The following is a 21,876-nucleotide window of genomic DNA, read 5'->3' as shown; positions in this document are numbered from 1 at the left end:
AATCTGTTTCTGAACTACTTATCATTGACCACATGGTATTTATACTCTACTGGATGAGCTAATACTTTTTTATATTTAAATTTAGTAAGAATTAATCAAATGCAGCTTTTAATACAAAAGTCATTTATCTCATAAAATTTACTGCCAGTGAACAGATAAATATTTCTTTGTATCCTCACAACATTTACAAATGCAAAACCCATGAGTCCAAGTTTTAGTTGAAAGATTTTTTTTTTTTTTCACTTTAGACATCAACTAGGAATTTTCACCAGGGCAATCATTTAAAATGCAGTTCATTGCTCAAGAGACTAGAGGTAAGAGTACAGTGGAGAGAGGAATGTCTCAGATGCCCAGTGAGTGAGGCACCTTCAGAGCCATATTTAGTATCTTCATATAGGGATTCTGTGCCTTTGGGAGGAAACCCAGGCTTTCTCCTGGACGTCTCTGCACAGGGGTATGTGTGCATAGGAGGGGTGCTGCTACCCTCCTGCCTGGGGCCCCGTTGCTCACTATAGCTGTCCTCCTTAGTCTAGCACAAGCCAGCCTCCCCCACGCCCTCCTCAGACTGCCTCTGCTCTAATTCTTCAGATTCACCACTTTCTAGGGCTCATCTCCCTCTGTGGGCAGTGGAGAGAGAACTCACTTCCCATGACCATCTCTGAGGAGAAATTCTACAGCAGAACTGGCCCTTCACTGCACAGACCTCTCCGTGTCAGGTGAGCCATTCTGGGTTTGGAAGGTAGGACAGAAGCAGGTGGAACAGTGGTAGTGCAGGGAGCCCTTACTGCCCCCTGGACCTGCTACTGCTCCTCATTTACAGATCTACTCTGGAAGACTTCATCTTCTCCACTCTTACGGTTAAATGATTTTGTTTTATTTTGATTTGTACTTTTCCTGAGGCTTTCTATTGTCTCTTTGCATCTCATCATCCAGACAGGCCCATGGATATCAACCTGTTGATAATGCCTAAGTATTTACTACGAATTACAAGCTATAACAGGTTGAGGGAAGAGAAATCCCTGTGTATAGCAAGGGACCACATTCAAGACGTGACTGTTGAATCCCAGTTCATTCCCAGTTGTGACTATAGATGCACTCAACACACAGAAGATGATTGCCAATTTGGTTGATGCAAGGAGGGGGCTCCAGGCTGAACTGGAACCAGGCCCCTGACTATATATCTCACTGTAAATTTTATGTTAAATATGTAGCAAAATTTTGGTATCCTGCATTTCATCATGTGTTTCTCCATTCTTGATTAATCATTTCATGTCTTCACAAGGTTAAAGAACCCATCTAGACAATTTTTAACAAAGTTCTTGTGTCCAGACTAGACAAAATTGTTCCAGTGTTTCTTTAACAAGGCTGCTTTTGCTTAGTGGGCATCACCCACTACCAGAATAGAATTGTCGTGGGTGAGCTATGCCATCAACCCCAGCTCTTTTATTCCATGTCAACCTTAATTTCTAATATCTATAATATTCAAGTCACATCATGCTTTACACAATGATATATGTAGGTCACAGAAAGACTGTTAAGGTGGCTGCAGGCAGCATTACAGAATGCTGTGCCAAGAGAACAGATGTGAAGAGGAAAAGAGTCACCGTACGTAGTTCAGATAAGGGTTTTAATGAACCAGTTCTTCATGCATGGTCACAGGCAAGAGAAATGGCTGTGAGCCAATGTTAAGAGAAAGGACAATAGAGCTTTGTTGTAGTGATTTTCCTGGGCAAGGCTTGTGATGAGTGATCATGTGCCACAGTATCCAGTCCTGGGGGATACTCCTTATGTAGGTCTTAGGGGAGGGGGTTACCTCCCGTGTCTGGTATTCCTGATGTTTTGGGACATCCAGGTGCTCCTAATTTTAATAAATTGGCATAAATAGGTTGTTAATTTGTACCTTATGGTTTGCATTAGGTATATGGTTGTTGTTTACTTGTATAAACAAGATCTAGAGCCATTCTGCCTTGGCATTTGTACTCAAACTGGAGTAACTCTGGTTAGACACAGCCTGCTCTCTGAAGGGATCATTGAAAGTAACATGGATTTATTAAAATGTATTGGAGGCATAATATATGTAACAATATTAAGAAGTCATTAAGGAAATCTAGGATGTTTTAGAAGTTCTAAACTTTTCAGTTGATAGTGGGAAAAAAAGCTTCGGTGCCATTATAAGAAAAAGGTTTATAGCCTGTAGGATAATTCATTATTTAAAAAAGTAGTAAGTAATTGATAACTCTATACTAGAGTATGGTACCTTCATTTTCAATGCTGTCATTAGTGGTCGCAAACAGAAGATCAAACAAAAAAAATCATCTTTCCTGGGAAACTTATAGTTGCACCAAAAAAAATGCAGAAAGTAGATGTACTAATTAAAAAACCAATAAAAATATAAGCTTGATGAAATGGAGTCAAATAAGATATCTTAAGTTGAAATAATTCCATGTATGTGAGAATATGTGCATACTCTAGTACCTCTCCTCTCCCTGTCAGGACAAGCACCTCCGGGCTTCCCTCCCTCACTCCAGGATGACACCACAGGGCACAAGTCTGTATCTCTGTTAGTTTTGCATCACTATGACCAAGATACCTGACAACAACTTAGAGGAGCACAAGTTTATTTTGGCTGATGGTTGCAGAGGTTCAATCCATGGTGGGCTGACTCCATGGCAGAAGGGTGTGCCAGAGAAGAACTTTTCAGCTCGTGGCAGTTAGAAAGCAGAGAGGAAGCGGCAGGGAATAACACTGACTCTTTTAGGGCACAAGCTTTGTAATCTCTTTCCTTTAGCCCCCCCACGCCACCGTCCCCGCTTCCAGTATCCATTCTAGTATCAGTGGATTAATCCATGATGAGGTAAGAGTTTTATGATCCAATCACTGCCTAAAAGCCCTACCTCTGAACTTTGCTACATTGGACTATGCTTTTAACAAACGAGCCTTTTGGGATACATTCCAGATCCAACCCATAACAGTCTCATTACTATATTTGGAGACAGCAGTGAAAGGTGATTGCTTTTCTGGGTTTTAACACCATTTGATAAATTGTAGATAAAGCTTCTTATTAACCTTTGTATGCCCCACACTACCTTTACCATCTCGAATAAACATTCTAACTTTCGCAGGCCTCCACTACCTCTCTAATCAAGTGAAAAGTTGTGGTCTGTAAGCTTCCATGTTCATCTAAGCTCTATTGTGAAATCAGAAGGAAAACTGTACACCTTTCTTTCCTGATAAAATAGCACTCATTATCACTTTGTTTGCTAATGGATTAACACCAAGTATATAGAATTTAAGCTATTTATCTGAAATACCCAGCCATTTAAAGATTTTAGTATTCTGTAGTCTCTTACACTATAACAGCAGCAATTACACTAAGGTTTTTCAGCTCATGTGACCTGTGAGTATATTTCTGGTTAGAAATTTTTCTATTTTAAAATAGCTATAGCTTTCTTAACCTATTTGTTTTCTGTACCTTTGAGTCATGTAATATGTGGTGACTCAATTGGCATGAGGTGTGATTAGGTAGATTTCCATCAATAAAATACAGTTAGATTCTAGCTGACAATTGCTATTGAAGGAAGATTTAGAAAATATAGAATGTTAAAAATTATATATTAAATGTGGAATCAGATGCAGGTGTAAGAAGTCACAGAGATACTGTCTAACTTTTACCTAGTTTTCTTCAATGGTAATATCTTGCAAAACTACTATCCAGTATCCCAACAAGGGCACTGGCATTCAGATAGTCAAGGCACAAAATATTTCAATACCAAAAAGATCCTTCATGTTGCACGTTCTTCCAATACTCTCCTTAAAGCCTGCTGATCAGTAGACCACTCTCCATTTCTAGAACTTTGTTGTTTGTATGATTTCATTTATATAAAATTTTTCAGTGTACAACTATTTTTTTATTTGAAATAATATTTATGGGGATTTATTCAGCAATAGTTTGGAATACTATCAATAAAAAGCAGCAAGGTATGAATGTATGAAGTTAACTGTTCACTCATTGAGGGACACATGGTCATTTTTACTTTGGAGAGGTAATGAATGGAGCTGGTATGAATATTTGTGTACATGTTGATGTGTGAATATAAGTTTAATTTTTCTTGAGATAAATGTCCATGAGTACATGGGGTTGTGTAGTGACTGCATGCTTAACTTTTAGAGAAACTAAAACTTTTCCTTAGTAGCTGGGATATTTTACATCTCCAATCTGAGTGATAGTGTCTCCACATTTCCCCCAACATTTGGTGTAGTCAAGTGTTTATTTATCCTAAAAGGTGTATAACACATTTTAGCATGAATTTGTATTTCCTTAATTGTTAATGAACATCTTTCCCTCTGCTTATTTTCCATTTGCATATCTTCTTCAGTGAAATGAGCCATACATTTTACCTATTTTCTTATTGGACATTTAATATTTTTTAAAGAGTTCTTTACATGTTCCAGACATGTAAGTGACTTGAAGTTCTCTCTCAGGCTGTAGCTTGGGTTTGTTATTTCAACAGGGTTTTTGGCAGAGCAAAAGCTTTTAATTTTAATGATTTTGACCCATGCTTTTGGTGTCAAGTCTAAAGGCTGTTTTGTTTATTTTCTGAAAGTTTGTTTTTTCTTGCCTTATTGCACAGGCTAGGACTAATTTATGTTAAATCAGAACAGCAAGAGTGACTGCCTTGCATTATTCCTGATTTTAAAAACATTGTTTTTCACCATTAAATATGATATTAGCTAGAAATTTTTAGTATGTCCTTTTGTCAATTTTAGGAATGTTCCTGTTCAGTTTTTGTCATGAATATGTATCAAATTTTAGAGTAAAATGCTTTACTGCATTGATTGGTGTGATAGTGAGACTATTCTTCTTTAGCCATTAACATGGTTAATTATACTCATTGATTTTTCAAGCATTGGACTAGCCTCACATTCCCAGAATAAATACCATTTGGTCATGGGGTATAAATTTTAAATATTGCAAAATTCCATATGCTACTATTTTAGTAATGATTATATTCCTGAAGAACATTGTCTTCAAGTTTTTACTGTTTGTACTATCTTTATCTGGTTTTGGTATTATAGTATCAGTTCTTAGCTTCATTCAGGTTACTAAAACAAAAACAATGGAAAATAAATTCTCAGTTCTAGAGACTAGGAAGTCCAAGGTGCCAGCAGTATCTTGTAAGGACCACATCTTCATAGGTGGGGCAATCTAGCTGTCCTACCATGGTAGGAAGGCCAATAAATCATCAGGCCTTTTCTGAGGACATTAATCCCATTCATGAGGGTTCCCTCTAATGACCTAGTTAACCTCTTAAAAGGTCCCACTTCCTATTGCCATCACATGAATTTTCATGTAAACCTTCAGATCATAAATCAATATCACTGTCAAAAAATGTATCGAGCCAAATTATTTCAACTTGGGTGAAGAAGAGTTGATAATGTACAGTATGTGCTGTATGGCAGGGGGCAGGAAAGCACAGGGACTAAGGGACCTAACCCAGTTGTAGAAAGGTAGACATGGGTAGAGATGTCCTGCTAGGGGAAGTGAACTGATCTGTGAGAGTCACCAGGCCAACTAAGAGGGTGTTTCAAAGAAAACAGTGTTAAAAGGGGTGCTCATCGGGAGATCTCCATTTTTTGTTGTTTTGAGCTTAACATAGGTTTTTTCATGGGTTTAGCCAAAGAGGAGAGAATGGTGAGACTGAGTAATAAAGTTGCAATTTTGAAAAGTTATGACATACTAAGTAATTTGAACCACTGAGTACATGGTGGGGAATCATCCTTGACTGTCAAGCTGATAAGAGACAAAATGATATTGGGGTAAACAGTGGAAATTTTGCCTATGAGTACTATCTACAACAAGATATGGTATTCAATTAAGAGTGGATTTTCCTTAAATGATATTGCTAAATATTTAGACTATAGAATAATTGTTCTTAACATAAATAAATTTTTTTTAAAGAACTAAGATCATCTGGGATGCCCTCTTAAACACAAGTCCAAATCATTCTTTCCCCACTACCTAGGAAAATGTATGTGTTGAACAGGTAAAACATTGGAGGGATATGCTTTTAGTTAAATACATTTCTTTTTCTCCTTGGGCTATTCAAGGTTTTTATTCTTAAATGTTTATAAATTGCTCCATTTCAGTCCCTCCCTTCATTCCTCCCATTGGTGTTTTATAGATATACATAAAGGTTGTTGTATAGTCATATGTACCTAGCATAATTTGGTCATCTTAGGTAGCCAGTCTGTCTTCCTTTAAAATAGATACTTAGTGAATTATTGTAAACAACGCCCCACTAGGTTCTGGCTGAGATGGTCTCATCCCACAAGTATTTTACCTTATAAAGACATACATGCCCAGGAAAAAAAATCCATAATGCAGGATGATGTATAACAGAAAAATAAAACAAAAAGTAGAATTGACAATGATTAAACTTTAGGGAAGGCAGAAAACACTTTGTGATGAAAGAGAAATTGGATTTTTTTTTCAGTAAATATTAACACAGTATCCTGTTCTAGTACAGCTTGCTTTGTTTGAGGGAGCCAAACATAGGAAAAAATAAGAATTTCAGGTAATAGGTTTTGTTAATGCACCTTGTCCCATTTCATGTTAACAGAAGTGGCACTATTTAACTTGGACACCTCTCTAAAGAGGCAGCATTTAAAAACTAAGATTGAATGTCAAGAAAATACAGCTGTGATCTGTGGGGAGAGGATTCTAAGCAGAGGGACCAGCTATTCTGAGGAAGGAATGAGCTTGAGGTGTTCACAGTTGAGAGAGAAGGGGACCAACTGGCAGGGTTGTAATAAGCAAGGAGAGAATGAGGGTGAATGTGTCTCACAAAGGACCCTGAAAGTCAAGAGGGAAAGGTCAGTATTGTGTTACAGATAATATGGAAAAGCAATTTAGGATGTTAAGTAGAGAATTAACACAATGTTTATTAAAGGGAAATACCGAGGGCTGGAAATGCAGCTCAGTGGTAGAGTGCTTGCCTAGCATGTAGGAGGCCCTGAGTTGAATCCCCCCCCCCACCACCACCAAAAAAAAAAAAACATTAAGAGAGTCTGGCTGGTAAATGGGGAAAAGAAAGTCAGCTGTGCTACAGGGAATATAAAGAGGTGAGAAAAGTAACCTTCAGCCTTGGCAGGATGGGAAGCCCGGCAACCTTGACAGGAGGCACTTCAGTGGAACAGTAGCAGGTGAAGTCCCTACAGGGTCAATTGAGGGGAAGAACTCCAGGAAGTAATATCCCCAAAACATTGTGAAGTGCTGTTATAAATAGTCTGCTAAAATGATACCACCTTCTGCTTGAAATCTTCACATACTCCTAAAACATGTTTATAAGCAATGTTTTTTGAAGTTAGAAAGAAATTTAGAGATGATCTAACCCAAAATCCTTTCATATTATAGATGGTCAGAATGAGGTCTGGGGAACTTAACTAGTTGCAGAACCAGAACCAGATGCCTAACTTACAGTTTGCCCTTCTTTTCAGAATTCCACAGTGCTACTTGAAACTAACATTTACTAGGTGCCACGTACCATGCTGATAGCTTTACAAGTACTCGTTTAATTCTCATAACAACCGTATGAAAAAAAATTTCATTGCAACTTTTGTTAAGGTGCAAAATGTTGAAATATCTTTCCCAACGTCACTCACCTAATAAGATCTGTGGAGCCAGAACTCATAACCTAGGAGGATACACTTCTCTCTTATACAGGTATTCATTTTAAAGTTTTAAGTATAACTTTACTGAAATTTGAGATTTCACTATGTGTCTAATCCCTTTTACCTTCATCATATCACATCCATCATTCTCAGCAGAAATGTTACTAGTATTCACAGTTCTACTTGAATGTCAATTTTTTATTCATACGGTGGTCAAAGTAATTATTTTCACCAAATATTTGCTCCTTGAAATAGGCTTTCTATGACATGGGTTTGTCATTGACCACCACAACAAACCATTTGTAAGGATATTATCATGTGTTTGCATGTTTCGGAACTTCACCTCAATTACACTGCTCATTAAACTCCTCTTTCCAATGTGTCAGGTACAAAAGAATGGTCATTTTATAGACCTGCAGAGCAATCTACCACATGACTGTAGGCAATAGTCAACATTTCTCTTAAATAAAAAAGTAGGGGTTTCCTTTTACCTCTTAACAGTGAAATTTTAAGCAACAATAGTATTTTTCTTTTTTGCATTTTTAAGATCCAAATTTTCAAGATTCAATTGGATTTTCATTGAAATTCATCAGAATTCGCTTTGCAGCTGTGGTCTCAAAATACCATTTTTTTTGCATTTATTTTAGCTCATGGAATAACTGTGCTGAGAAACCACAGAGTCAATCAGACTCAAAATGCCCCAAATCCTTCCTGCTTTGGAGTTTTCCATCTTCAGATCAAAGCATTTCATGCCCGTCAGCAACTTTTTAATGCATTTGCTCCCTGTGTGCACAACTTCCATTTAAAGACTCTCCTTGGCCGACTTCTCTGATGAAGTTGTCTGCTTGCCAAGAGAGCAACGCTAATGCAGAAGTACGGAGGGGCTCAGGGTCCTCCTCTTGGAGGACTTGGCGTTTCAGATAATGGCCAACTTCACTTTGAGAAACTACTGTTCATTGCACTAGGGGCAAAGGAATCGGTTTTTGGTGTGTGTAACCCATGAAAATAGAAACAAATAGAAATGATTTAAATGAGAATACCATTAGAAAGACTTGAAGATACAGTAGAAGCAATTGCTGTAATCAGAATAAGGTCACCTCTTTATTACGTGACTTACAAGTAGTTTTGTTTAGCTTAAGCTTCAATGTATGCAATGGGGTTGAACAAACTTGGAAATGCCCCCCACCCAGCATGTCTTTTTTTAAAACTCGGTTGATTTGAATACTCTCCATTGGTTTCTTTAAATGGAAGGAAAAACAATCCATGTGAAAATAAATTTGTAAAAGAACTCAAATTTTCAAGGGCCATAATCTTTTGGGGGGCAATAATCTTTTAGACAAAGTTAATATTGCTGAGTTATGGGAAAGTAAAAGTTACATCACTTTTTGTAGGAAGTGCTCAACTCTGACTAGATCCAGGCCATGCCTTAAACTAAAATCCTTATTTTTAAAAGGTAGGGGTAGGAGACACATTGAGACCTCAAAACAATAAACCTAGGACTTATAAGATTTATATTATGACCTACCATGCATGTAAGATAGCTTTCAAAAACATTTTTATTAATATACTTTTTTGAGGGGTACTAGGGATTGAACTCAAGGACACTCATCCACTGCCCTATTTTGCATTTTATTTATAGACAGGGTCTCAATTAGTTACTTAGTGCCTTGTTTTTGCTGAGGCTGGCTTTGAACTCTTGATCCTCCTGAGTGGCTGGGATTACAGGTATGCACCACCTTGCCTGGTAGAAGCTACTTTGTTTCATCAAGTCAGTACTGGCAGTCAACTTAAGATGGTGTGACTACTTGACAGTGCAAAAGCAATACACATTCAGTGGAAATAGTACTTTGGATTTTGATCTATTCCCAGGCTAGTAGTAGTACTCTTCCCCCATGGAGGGCAGCAGCAGAAGCCACAGCTCCCAGTCAGGAGTGATCACAAAGTGAACACTCATTGGTGTGCTGTTACTATTCTCAGTAGGTAGACTTATTAAATATATTTTCGACTCATGATGGGTTATTAGGGTGTCACCCCCCTGTAAGAGAAGGGGCATTTGCATACTAAAACACAAGGTTTAAGTATTCTTATTTTTGTATTTTTTTACTTTAGCACAGTTCAGATTCATTATTTGGTTGTTAATGAATCAAGTGACCAATTTACTTTTGAGTGTTCATCCTTTTAATTTTTGTAACTGTACATAATGTAGAAATCATTTCCTGCTTTTCTAAGGAGGTTCTATTCTAAAAGTCTTTTTTTCCATTTTCCTATTTCCTTCCTCCTCTTAGGAGAACCTCAGTTTCTAAAGCAAGGGGCAAATCTGGATATCCACATTTCACCTCTATTTTTTTGTCAGGGGTTGTTTACGAAGAAGCAATGAAGGGCAGGCTTGGTGTGGCAGCCCAGGGTGGAGAGGGAGGGGTCCCTCTCAACTTTATGTACAGCTCTTCCAGGAAAAGAAACAGAGCCCAATTTGTTTGTCATCCTCTTCTCACTAGCAAGGGGAAAAAAAAAGTGTATGCATGGGACCACTTTTACAACTTGTGGTCTCCTAATGAAACTACATTTTTTGTTTGATTCATGGACATCAAAGTACATAAAGAGCAAGAAGTACAGGTCTATGAATAAAAGCTTAAATCCTAAAGGTTAATCTCAGCCACAGGTGAGAAAGATGTGGGATGTCAGATTAGATCTAGTGATCCCAAGCTAATTGCTGATTAGCCCAAAACATGTGTGTGTGTTTTCAGCAATTAGTAGAGATCAATAGAAGACATTTAATTAGCCATATGGTTTGTTTTACTGGGACTGGAGCGGCATGTCTCTCCTATTCTGCTCAGCTTTTAAGACTTCACCAGTTTATGTATATACACACACTCTGTTTTTTGATTGCTCAGGAAAGTGAGACTTCAGCTAATATCCAAATCTTTAGCATTTGGATAGAAAAAGATAAAACAGTGAGATTTCCATTCTTCACAGAGCAGGAAGAATGGAAACTGTTTCAATTCTTTTGTATACTACAAAAGAATGTTATAGTCCTCATAACTTAATACTTTATCAAAGTGTTTCTTTTAAAACTATTATCCATTTACTTTTAAATAGATAAACTAATGAAAATTTCTCATTTTCTAGTGATGATTAAAATAATAGTTTTCATTCACATAGGAAAAACCAAGAAAACATTCTTAGACTTGAGGATTTTACACTTGCTATTTTGCAATGTGATTACATTTTATTAAATAACGACGAGTCTGTAAAATATGAATGCAAATTTTGTGAAAATGAAGCTGGTATTAAGATGGTGGCAAGTTCAAGTCAGTAGCCAAATCTATTAAGTTGGCTTCCAATGAAATCAAGACTCAAATTTGTAACATAGGTATATCCTTTTCTTCTGCCACACATAGGAAGCTATAACTATAAAAGCTATCAAATGCAAGTGACATCTTAAAGCTGTATCATTTATTCTAATGCAATAATCTTGTCTATGACAAAATATTCCTTAGAAATGTTCAGAGAAGTAGCAGTTCATTATGAACCTATTCTTCAGCTTCATGTCTGATAGTGTCAGCCAGTTACCCTTCCTGTTTCATTGTAAATGGGCTGTGCATATGTTCTATTGGTATAATTGATCAGTAGCTTCCTTCATATTTTATCTTTACAGAAAAAATCAATAACCTCTTTCAACAAGAAAACCTATATTTAGTTATTTTTATGTAGCAAAACTTGTCCTCTATAATATCAAGACTTCACCTTTATCCTGAAAGATGATTATTATTCAAAGTAAAATGAGGATCATGAGAATTTGACCAAGTACATACTATTAACTTAAGGACACTTTATTCAAATTACTGTCTTTGAGTAGCCCAAGAACTCATGATATATACTTTTATAGCTTCTTCAACAACTGTAATTAATCGCAGAATTTTGGCATTAATATTTCCACCAAGGCCCTGAGTACTGAGTGAATAAGGATTATTTCTTTTTGTTAAGTCTCTGAGCCCCAAGGCTATTAAAATTTCATCGTTGATTTTCTCCACATTTTTTAAAGCTTTCTCTTTCAACTTTTGGCTAAAAACATGACAGAACAAGATCCATTATCTGGGTCTATGAGGTAATCTGCATTTAGATGGTTGGTATTACAGCACTTAAACCTGTTTATCAGAGCACCTGGCTTTTGGAGAAAGTATTTTTAAAAATTGTGCTTCCACGAGGGGTAAAAAAGACAGGTGTCGAAGCATTAGATCAGACATTGGTTAATCCACGTGGACTATTGGGTTGAGGATTACGCTCCCCAATGCAGCTGAGTTTATAAAATGGGCGAAAAGACCCAGAAGGTCAGAAAACCGTTACCTTTTTTAAATTATGAAGGATCAAAGACTGTTTACCTCTTCCCATATTGATGTCTAGAACCTACTTTCCAAGTAGTGTGGCAGGGCTTTTCAGTACATGAGGAAAATTTCAGGCTTTATGTTTGGCTTTTGAACTTCTTTGTGTGAACTGGACCTCATCCTTTTGACATGGAAACCAGCCAAAAACTTAATCTGTCCATGCATGACAATAATTCATGTTTCTCTTTTTCTGTTTGGACTTCCTTTATCCACTCCTTAATTCCTCCTTGTCTACTCTTCTTACCATGCTCTCCCTAAGGTTCTTAATGACCTTTAGAAGATCACACATGCCTATCCTTGTCTTCCTCAAAGAGAAAGGTAGGCTACATGAAAGAGGGGAAATGGTTAAGCAACTGAGACTGAGTTTTTAGAGAAAGTTTCAAAACCTTTGAAAAAGGTTTATAAAAAATTAAATAGTAGTACTGGGACAGAGCTCATAGAAGCTGAAGAATGATTGTGCAGTACTTAGAAGAAAAGCAACAGACTGCTCTGTCCAATGATCATAAAATTTCTGTCCTTGTAAAAGAAAAAAAAATTTGTATAACAATTGGTAAAACCAGCTCAAAACTTGCAGTGGTTTAATCATTCATGGAGAGAAATAGATGAAGCTTGAAGCTAAAGTAGAATGAATTCTCCGTGAGAATTAGTATCCGTTGTTTTTTAACATCATTGATTTGGACAGTCACCTCAGGACCCGATTAATGACTTGAAAAAAAATTTAAATATAGTACTTCTTGGCCCTATGAGTAATTCTTATTATTTTTGTTCATCCTTTGTGTCCTGAATACATAGTGATGGTTTTAAAATTAATTGAATGTCTCTCTGTACCAGGTCCCATTTTCAGTGTTATATATTTGTTAATCCTCTCAATTATCCTGAGAGGTAAGTTTTGTTGCCCTCACTTTACAAAGGATAAAGCTAAAATTACATACCAATATGAAAGCCTGGACTTTACTTCAGAAACTGGGTATTTCATCATATATATTTACAGTTCTAAGTCCTTTATTCAAAAGCACAGTGTCCTGCCAAGAGATCTAGGGGTTTTGACATCAATTCCAAGAATGTTTGAGGATATGACATGAAAGGAAGGGAGTTGTAATTTACAGGACAAATGATGTAACAAGGTGAAGATGCTCTTTTAAATGAAGTGACATGGCTAATCAGGGCCACCTTTCCTAGAACTATAAAGAACAGTGAGGCTTCTTTGATTTAGCTATTTAAGGATCAACCTCCTTTACTCTTCAAATGTTTGTGGGCAACCTACTACATATAGGTTACTGTGACAGGCAATGAAGATATGAAACAAGAAGTTATTTCAGACTTCATGGTCCCTCTAGTCTTAGGGAAAGAGTAAGCATGCAAGTGAAGGTAAACAAATTCCATCAAGGCACCACTGATTTTAAGATATATTTTTTCCTTGACAATGGAAAATGATTTGTCAAGTTATGCCATTGATTGCAAAGTTTGAATGTGCATATTTGAATCAACTAAACAGTAAGTGCCATGCTAAAAATAAATGTATTCACAGTGATGGTTTAGCTGGGGAAGAGGAGAGTCAGAAAAATCTTTCTAGACAAAGCAATCTTCGAACTAAAGTTGGAAAGGTATGGCAGTGGTAATGTAGAGAAGGACATGCCATGTTGATGAAATAAAATGGAAAAATAAATGTGTCCATCTAGCTGGGGCCCAGTGTGTTGTGGATAAAGAGATGGAAGATAGAAAATTATTGTAATAGTAAGATGAAAGTCAGTCTATCTTAACATTTTCTCCCTCCTTCCAGGTACACGTCTATGATGGGGTTTCATAAAGAGCTAATTTACACCCACCATTGCAACTATATGCAACGTGTTTTCCCTACTTGACTTTTGTACATGAAGGTGTGATTATTAGAATTTGTGATTCAAAGACTTGGTAAAACTCCCTCCTGAGTCTATTATTTCTCTTTGCCATTGTCTTTACAATGAAATGTCACTTCTAGGCTCTGTCTTATTCTTCTCAGTGTATAGCAGCTCCACCTCATTATTTGAATCCCATGATTCGTCTTTGAACTTTCTCATTGACCTCTATTTATGTTACTTGGCATAGTTATTCCCTAAGATTTTACTCTTTGCATAGAGGAATGAGGTCTTCATGTCTTACCAATTCTATATTAATTTATTCTGAGCTCAGTCTAAGATAGCAAATAATATGACAACAGTATTAATGAGTTTATGTAGTTACATGGAAAAAATCCTCTTTACATATCCCATGTTCTATGTCTGAGGAGTAATGGAATAAAATTCCCCTAAGCATATGTTCTTAGTGTGGTAGCAAGCCCCCAATCATTCCCCACTTTTAGAGTTCACACTGGGTAGCCCCCTCCCACATTGGTCACATAGACCAAAACAGGTACAAAGAATACTACCACCTAGATTCTGGGGAAGCCAGCTGCCACATTGTTATGGTTTAGATGTGAGGTGTTCCCCAAAAGCTCACTTGAGAAGACAATGTAAGAAGGTTCAGAGGAGAAATGATCGGGTTACGAGTCTTAACCCAGTCAGTGAATTAATCCCATGGTAGGATATGCCTGGAGGTGGTGAGAATTGAGGAGTGGGTATATATTTGTATTTATCAAGTGGAGACCTTTCTCTGCTTCTGATCATCATGTGAGCTGCATCCCTCTGCCATAATGTTCTGCCTCACCTCAAGCCCTGAGGAATAGAGCTGGCCTTCTGATAGGGAATCATGGTTTCAGAGGTCTCAGAGTAAACCTTTCCTCCTCTACAGTTGTTCTGGTTGGGTCCAAAAAAATCTGACTAAAACACACATCATAAGAACCCTCATACAGCACAGGGAAAAGTGCACACAGCAATCAAGAAACAGACCTGATAGTAACGTGAGCAACCCTGGATGTGGGTCCTCTAGGCCCAGGCTACTGCAACCCTGAGAGAATAACCAAGTCAGAACCACTGGCTAAACTGCTACAGAACCTTAATCCACAGTCACTATGAGGTAATGATTATTTTAATCTTCATTTGGGGGTAAATGGGCAACTGGAAAGAGTTGAGCACTCATTTTTAGAAAAAAAGTCTCTTGTAACTTTGCCTTCACTTAGTTTTAAGGTAAATCCATGGCTGTTTAGATGGATCATTGTACCTTTAATACTGAATCCAATCTAAGAAGGAAGAGTTGGGTAACAGAAAGAAGGCTCAGATTCTCCCTTCAAGAATGCAGGTTTTTCACCAGCTCTGTTACTTCCTATTCGATTACCAATGGGGGAAATTTATATAATCTGCTTTATCATGGTTTTCATACCAGGAAAAGGAATGTAATAATTATGCCCTGCATTGATTAAGGATTAAATAAATCAGTGTAACAGAACTTTGTAAGATTGATGTTTTGTTGTAGTGTAAACATGAAATGTCCCCCAAAATTCCATGCAAGAATTTTCCAAGATGAATAATTAGATAGTTGTAACCTATTCAGTGGATTAATCGGGTGGGAACCATAGGTAGGCAGTGTGTGGCTAGAGGAGGTATGTCACTAGGGGCACATCTTCGGGGTTTACATTTTGTTACTGCTGAGCAGAGCTCTTCTTCCTGATTGCCATGTCCTGTCTCACCTCTGGCCAAGGGCAATGGAGTCGGCCATCTATGAATTGAGACCTCTGAAACTGTGAGCCCTAAATAATGTCCCCCTTTTGTTGTTCTTGTCAGGTCTTTGGGCAACAGCATCAGAAAAGGTGATCAAAATAGTTTTTGGAACATCATGACCCATGTCTTCCCTCAATTGAAAAATGTCCATTTAGCGCTGCAAGAGATTCGTTAGGCCTTCTCATTATTTGGAGGCCAGGCACATTTGTGCCATTCACAGACTTCCTGGCTCATTCCAAGTCTCTAACCCTCAATATTGAACTTGGTTTTCCAAAGAAAGAAAAAGGTATTCATATTATGAGGAAAATCCCAGCTGCCTCACTGAGACTTAGGCTATAGTATAAAAATCAATGGAAAATTTCACTTTTATATTAAACTTCAAAATAAATTTACTAAATAATGATCATTTTCTGTATTTAATTTTTAGTACAAATTTTTTTAAATATAGTCACTGCTACCTGTGCAGTGTGGCAGTCCCATGAAATTACATAATCAGCTAGCAACATGGCTGGCGAAGGCCATGTAAGCACACTCTGATGTTTGCAAAAGGAATAAAATCACCTAGCAGTACATTTCTCAGAGGCATCCCTTCACTGAGTAATGCATGACTGACTGTATTTATAATTCACAATATACTTTTTAAAATATTAAATATTGAATCTAACTTTAAATAAGTTCTTTCCTCAAACAATGGCTTCTCAGTGGCACTAGATTTTTCTAGAGGCCTGTGATTTTAGAGTTATAATAAATCTGATATTCTTCTTCCCTGCCATTTCCCAAAAGGACTGAATTTTAAGTAGTCTATTCAGAGGCCTCTTTCCAAATGCTTTCAGGACATGACCATCTATGAAAACAGTCTTCAATCACTTGGTAGATAGGTATTCTATCTTCCTCATGTCTCAGGTGAGAAAAACTGAATTGTGTTCTTACCTGCGGGAATTGAGCCCCAGCTGCCTAGGATGCTAGCTTGTTCATTAGCGTATTCTACACTAATTTCATTCTTTGTCTCACATCCAAAGCAAGCTATCTGAACTCAAATCATTATCACAGGGTCTGCTTTTGTGGAGCAGGAGGGAGATCTAACCTAAAATATTTTTCAATTTTTCTAAAAGTATTTCCAGCCAGTTCCAAATTACATATTAGAATGATCCCTCGGTGACATTCACATGAAGAAATGTGCCTGGATGTCATTTCAGAAAACTCTGTCAGAGTTACTCAAGCCAGAACAGTGTATCAGAACCACATTTCCCACAGACATCAAATGGCTGTATAATGAAATAAAGTATTCTGAAGTTTTTCAAAAGAAATAATAAAATATGCTTATTCCAAGAATGTCTACATCTTGTTATATGACAAAAGGAATAACTTTTTCCAAGTACCTTTCATAAATTAGTTTGCAGCTCCTTCCAACTTCTCTTGGTTAATTCATCAATTGTTTCATAGACATAAGTTGGGAAGAGAAACACGATAGAGGAACCAGTCTTCTGATTAGAGGGTTGGAACTTTTAGCCCCAACTTCTGGAGAGGAGGATTGATTTAGTCATCAAAGTACAGTGATTTGATCAATCATGCCTATTTAATGAAGCTTCCAGAAAGAAACTCTCCAAATCCTTTGGAAATTTTAAGTCGATAAACACACTGAGGTGCTGGTAGAGCGGCGTACATAGAGACGACATGGATATTCCCTGTGCTTCTCTCTCAATAATAAACTAAGTAGCTAAGTAAATGTCCCGAGTTATATGGGGACATTCTAGCAAATTCTCATCTCTTGATAGCTATCGTGCCTCTGGGAGATGGGTATCTGGAGAGTGGCTCTCCTGGGGTTCCTATAGGAGGCAGGGTAGAGGTGGGACTATAAGGGAAGACTTTCCACTGCATAGTTCCCTGTGCTAGAAGATCCATCTGCTTCCCTCCCTGCCTAATCCGAACCTTTCCTCAGCCATTCCCATGGCTGACACATCTCATGTGCCCCCAGGGTAGCCATTTTGAGTGAGATACCAAACTCCCACACCACTTCTGTTGTGTCCTCAGAAAACTCTTGTATTCTTGTGCAACTTAAATAGGAAGGAAAATTGCCACATGCTTGCCTTCCCTCACCTGGTTGTCTCTTTCCTCACATACCCTAATGTGCATATTGCAAATTTCATTGAGGCCAATTTCACTCAATATAAAATCTGTATCTAAATTATCAATTAATCCTCAGCACTTACCACTGTACCCAGGCAGGAGGAATCAAATATTGGTTAAGTACACAAACATTTAGTTCCTCAACAACCTTTCCTAGATAAAAAGATGTTTCTCAAATCCAAGCCAAAGTGCTTCCATTCCATTTTGTTCTATTTTTCTGTGGAAGAACAACATCTGTTCCCCAACCCATTTATATGGCACATTATATACACTGAGACTATAATTAAGTCACCCACAGCCTTCTCTTTTGGCCAACCAGCATCATTTCCATGATCCCTTCCTCTTAAGCCTGGGTTTCCAACCCTTTAATCATCTCTGCTCTCTTCTGGATCCAAATGTCCCACTTACTTTTAAACAGTGGAGACCCAAATGGAAATCTATCATAATGATGCTGTAAAAGTTTGGCAAATTTTAAAGGAAGCCATCTGTTTGGTTCTTTCTCATTATCTTTGTTGCTTTTTCATTAAGGGATTCTCAGGGAAAAAACTGTAAAATTTATTTTTAAAATTAATTCAGCAAACTCCCTTCTAGTCTGTATGTGTACAGTTTCTGCACAAAAATGGATTCATAAATGGAGGGCTTGTGAACTCAAACTTTTTACACAATATTTTAATATATCTTGTATGTACTTTCAGGACTTAAATGCAAAATACTAGTTTGTTTACTCCCCCCCCCCACTTTAGTGTATTAAACAATGACATTGCTTTTGATTAAGCTATTTTCCAAATTAAAACACTAACAATCCCAATGCTCTTGATTAGATCTATGTAAGTAATAATATTACATAGCACTTTGTATATGCCAGAGAAGTGTTTTACATGTAGTTAGTTACTTCATCTTCATAATAACCCAGTGATCTAGGTACTACTGTCATTCCCATTTTTCTGGTAAAGAAAATGAGAGACTGAAAGGCTAATGATTTTTTCAAGAGCAGCCCAGCAAGCAAGAGTCAGATTTGGGATTGAAACACTGGGCACGGCCTGGAGTCTGTGCTCTTACCATGATGTGCTGCCACATATTTAGGGGTATTGCGATAAGACCTCCTGGAGGTCTTTTTCTTTGGTAAGTTTTAATATATACAATCACAAGCTTTCTTTTTGTTTAACTTTTATTAGAAAATTAACTTTAAATATCCCTTATCCAATGCTTGGGTTCAGAATGTTTTAGATTTGGGGATATTTGTGTATACCTAATGAGATATCTTAGGAATGGAACCCAAATCTAAACATAAAATTCATTTATGTTTCATATACACCTGATGGTAATTTTATACAATAAATTTAACAATTTTGTACATGAGTCAAAGTTTCAGGGTATGAAATTTTCCACTTGCAGCATCATCTTGGTGCTCAAAAACTTTTAGATTTTGGAGTGTTTTGACTTTTCAGATTAGGAATGCTTAACCTGTACAATAATTATACCTGAGTATTGATGCTGATTTGACTTAAAAAAAAAAAGTCTCATGACATTCTTTACTGGTATACTCTTTGTCCATTGTATTAAATGTTTCAATTACTTTTTTAAAAAATATTTCTTTTTAGTTATAGATGAACACAATACCTTTATTTATTTATTTTTATGTGGTGCTGAGGATCAAACCCAGTGCCTCACACGTGCTATGCAAGTGCTCTAACTGAACCACAGCCCCAGCCCCTTCATTTACTTTTTGATCAGAGAACGTGTATTCTATGGTTGTTTTATATTGGTGAACTTAAGCTTCATATTTTATGTAAAATTATCTTGCCATTATGAATTACAAATGTAACCTTCGAAAATAAATTTGCCCCAAACACCTGTAGTGTGCATCTTAGGCTACCCACAAATATACAAGACTGCTTGATCTTCTGTCCCTGAGTATGATCCCTTTCATAATCAGTTTTCCAGAACAGAAAGCCTTGTTGTCACACCCAGGTCTTCCTGTGGGGCTTTACAGGTGCTCCACTTCCCTCTCAGAGGATACTTGGGACCTTTCAAGAGAACTGTCTGAATGATTAAACTGGTGGTGGTGCATTGATGCCACAGTAAACTTGCTCAGCTTTAGGTGTTTGGATTGTTCTTTAAATGTTTTATTAAAATTTTAGGAAAAATAATTACCTTGCTGAAGAAGTAGTCATATCCCAGCTTATTTTATTTATATTAATAAATTAAACATAAAATAAACTATTTTAAACCTTAGGTGCTCCTTATACCTATTTGAGACATTTGAGAAAACCCTCAAATCTGTCTCCATATATATTGTGCTTACCATCTGTGTCTAGGACAGAAACAACACTTATACAAAGGCATTTTAAAGAGATTTTAGAAAATACTCAAACCAGCCCCTACTGTTACAAAGGGTTTTCTTTTAAAAATTTTTTTCATACACACACAGTTTTATGGTAGAATATATAGGAAATACTCACCAAGCATCATATAGTTCTTAGTATGCCATGATTTTTAAAAGAGTCATAGCCAAATCTTACTTTTTACCTCTCAGGAAATGGTACAAGGACAGTAGGGGGAATAGAAGTGAAAACTTGGACTTCTCATTTTCTGAAATTTTCTTTTAAAACACTATGTATTTTTTTATCTGAGCATTGAGGTTATGGGCCACTTTGCTTTCATACATCTTTGTATTAAGCAGACATAGTATTTAAAAATGCAAAATCATTAAAGTTTAATTGGTCAAGGCATTTTTAGTCTGTTAATTTGATTTTCAAAGTGCCAATTTTTATTTTTTAATTTTAGCACTGAAAGGGTACAACCTTAAGGCAAAGAAATGAATTTAAATGAGATTAAATAATTTGCCTAAGTTCACACAGTTGGTTAATGACTACAGCTAGAATTAAAAGATTTTCTATCTATAATGTCAGATATATATATATATATATATACATATATATATAGATAGATAGATAGATATAGATAGATAGATATAGATAGATATAGATAGATATGATATGCTCTACTATCTTGTACGTCCCAAAAGAATAAAAAAGTAAAAACAACAAGAAAGAAAGAAAGAAATGCAGAGGGAAAAAAAAGAATTCAGGTCTTCTAACTCCAGCCAGAACTTTTCCCATGAAGCCACACTACCCTACTTAGTGTTATTCATATATCTAAAGAAATGTTGTAGTGTACAACTATAAAAGATTAATATTGCCATTAATTTAATCGTGCCATAGAGCATGTAAAAAACATGTAAGGGATAAATATAATGATCTATAGGTCAAATAATTGCAACCAATTATTAAGTACTGGAAATACACTCAGCTCAAATTGAAATGGTACTAAGTTGGAGGAAACTTCACTTTTGATAGAGGATTCCAGATAGAAACAATGATCTCTATGCTGCCATTCTTTAGGATTGTAATGAAACCTTCCTCTAAGTTTTATAAAAACTAATTCTAAATATCTTTCTATAAAAAAAATAGAGACATGTTTTCCCATGAAAGCATGATATACTGTTTATGCAGGATTTTGCTGTTATTTAAAAGTAAGCTGGGTAAGGCTAGATGGGTGTAAAATGGAAAATCATCAGCATTGATATTGAAAATACACCTTCGGAAAAATATGGAATCCTGGCTTTTTCCAACTGAGATCAGTCTTATTACTATGAAGAGGATGATTCCTATTGCTATTTATAAAAGGCTTAACTAAGCTTTTGGAATCAGTGAGCAGAGATACTTATTGTATCCTTTGTCTATAGCTTATCAACAAAAATGTTCTCTCCTTGGACTGCCTATCCCCAGTCAGTAAGGAAATACTGTCTCAGAGGGGTAATTCTTTTCCGTTTAGAAATAGTGAAGTAGCACAAAGTAGATACTCAGCATTTGCTAAATAAATTAATCAATATGTTACAACTTCACTTCTCTACTCCAAACATTTAAATTAGTTTTGAAGAGTCTTAAAGTTACCTCTATCTCTTTCCATTCTATTTTTTTTAATTGGAGATACACACGGAGAAAAATGGTTGCTAGTTAATTTCAGGTCAGTCTTCAGGACCAAAAAAAAAAAAAAAAGTG

At 36.6% G+C, this 21,876-nt stretch overlaps 1 long non-coding RNA gene across 1 annotated transcript in view; it reads left to right on the top strand.

Moving 5' to 3' along the window:
• Positions 1-341: 341 nt before the first annotated feature.
• Positions 342-21,876, top strand: part of LOC125615522 — a 28,995-nt gene continuing 7,460 nt past the window's right edge. The window contains exons 1-2 of the long non-coding RNA XR_007346131.1: positions 342-454; positions 605-716. This is a non-coding gene — a long non-coding RNA (uncharacterized LOC125615522). The remainder of the gene's footprint in view (positions 455-604; positions 717-21,876) is intronic.

This window comes from Marmota marmota, unplaced genomic scaffold, assembly GCF_001458135.2.
Source record: "Marmota marmota marmota unplaced genomic scaffold, marMar, whole genome shotgun sequence".
Taxonomy (NCBI): Eukaryota; Metazoa; Chordata; class Mammalia; order Rodentia; family Sciuridae; genus Marmota; species Marmota marmota.
Note: the sequence above shows the minus strand (reverse complement) of the source record. Positions and strands in the feature narration are given on the sequence as shown.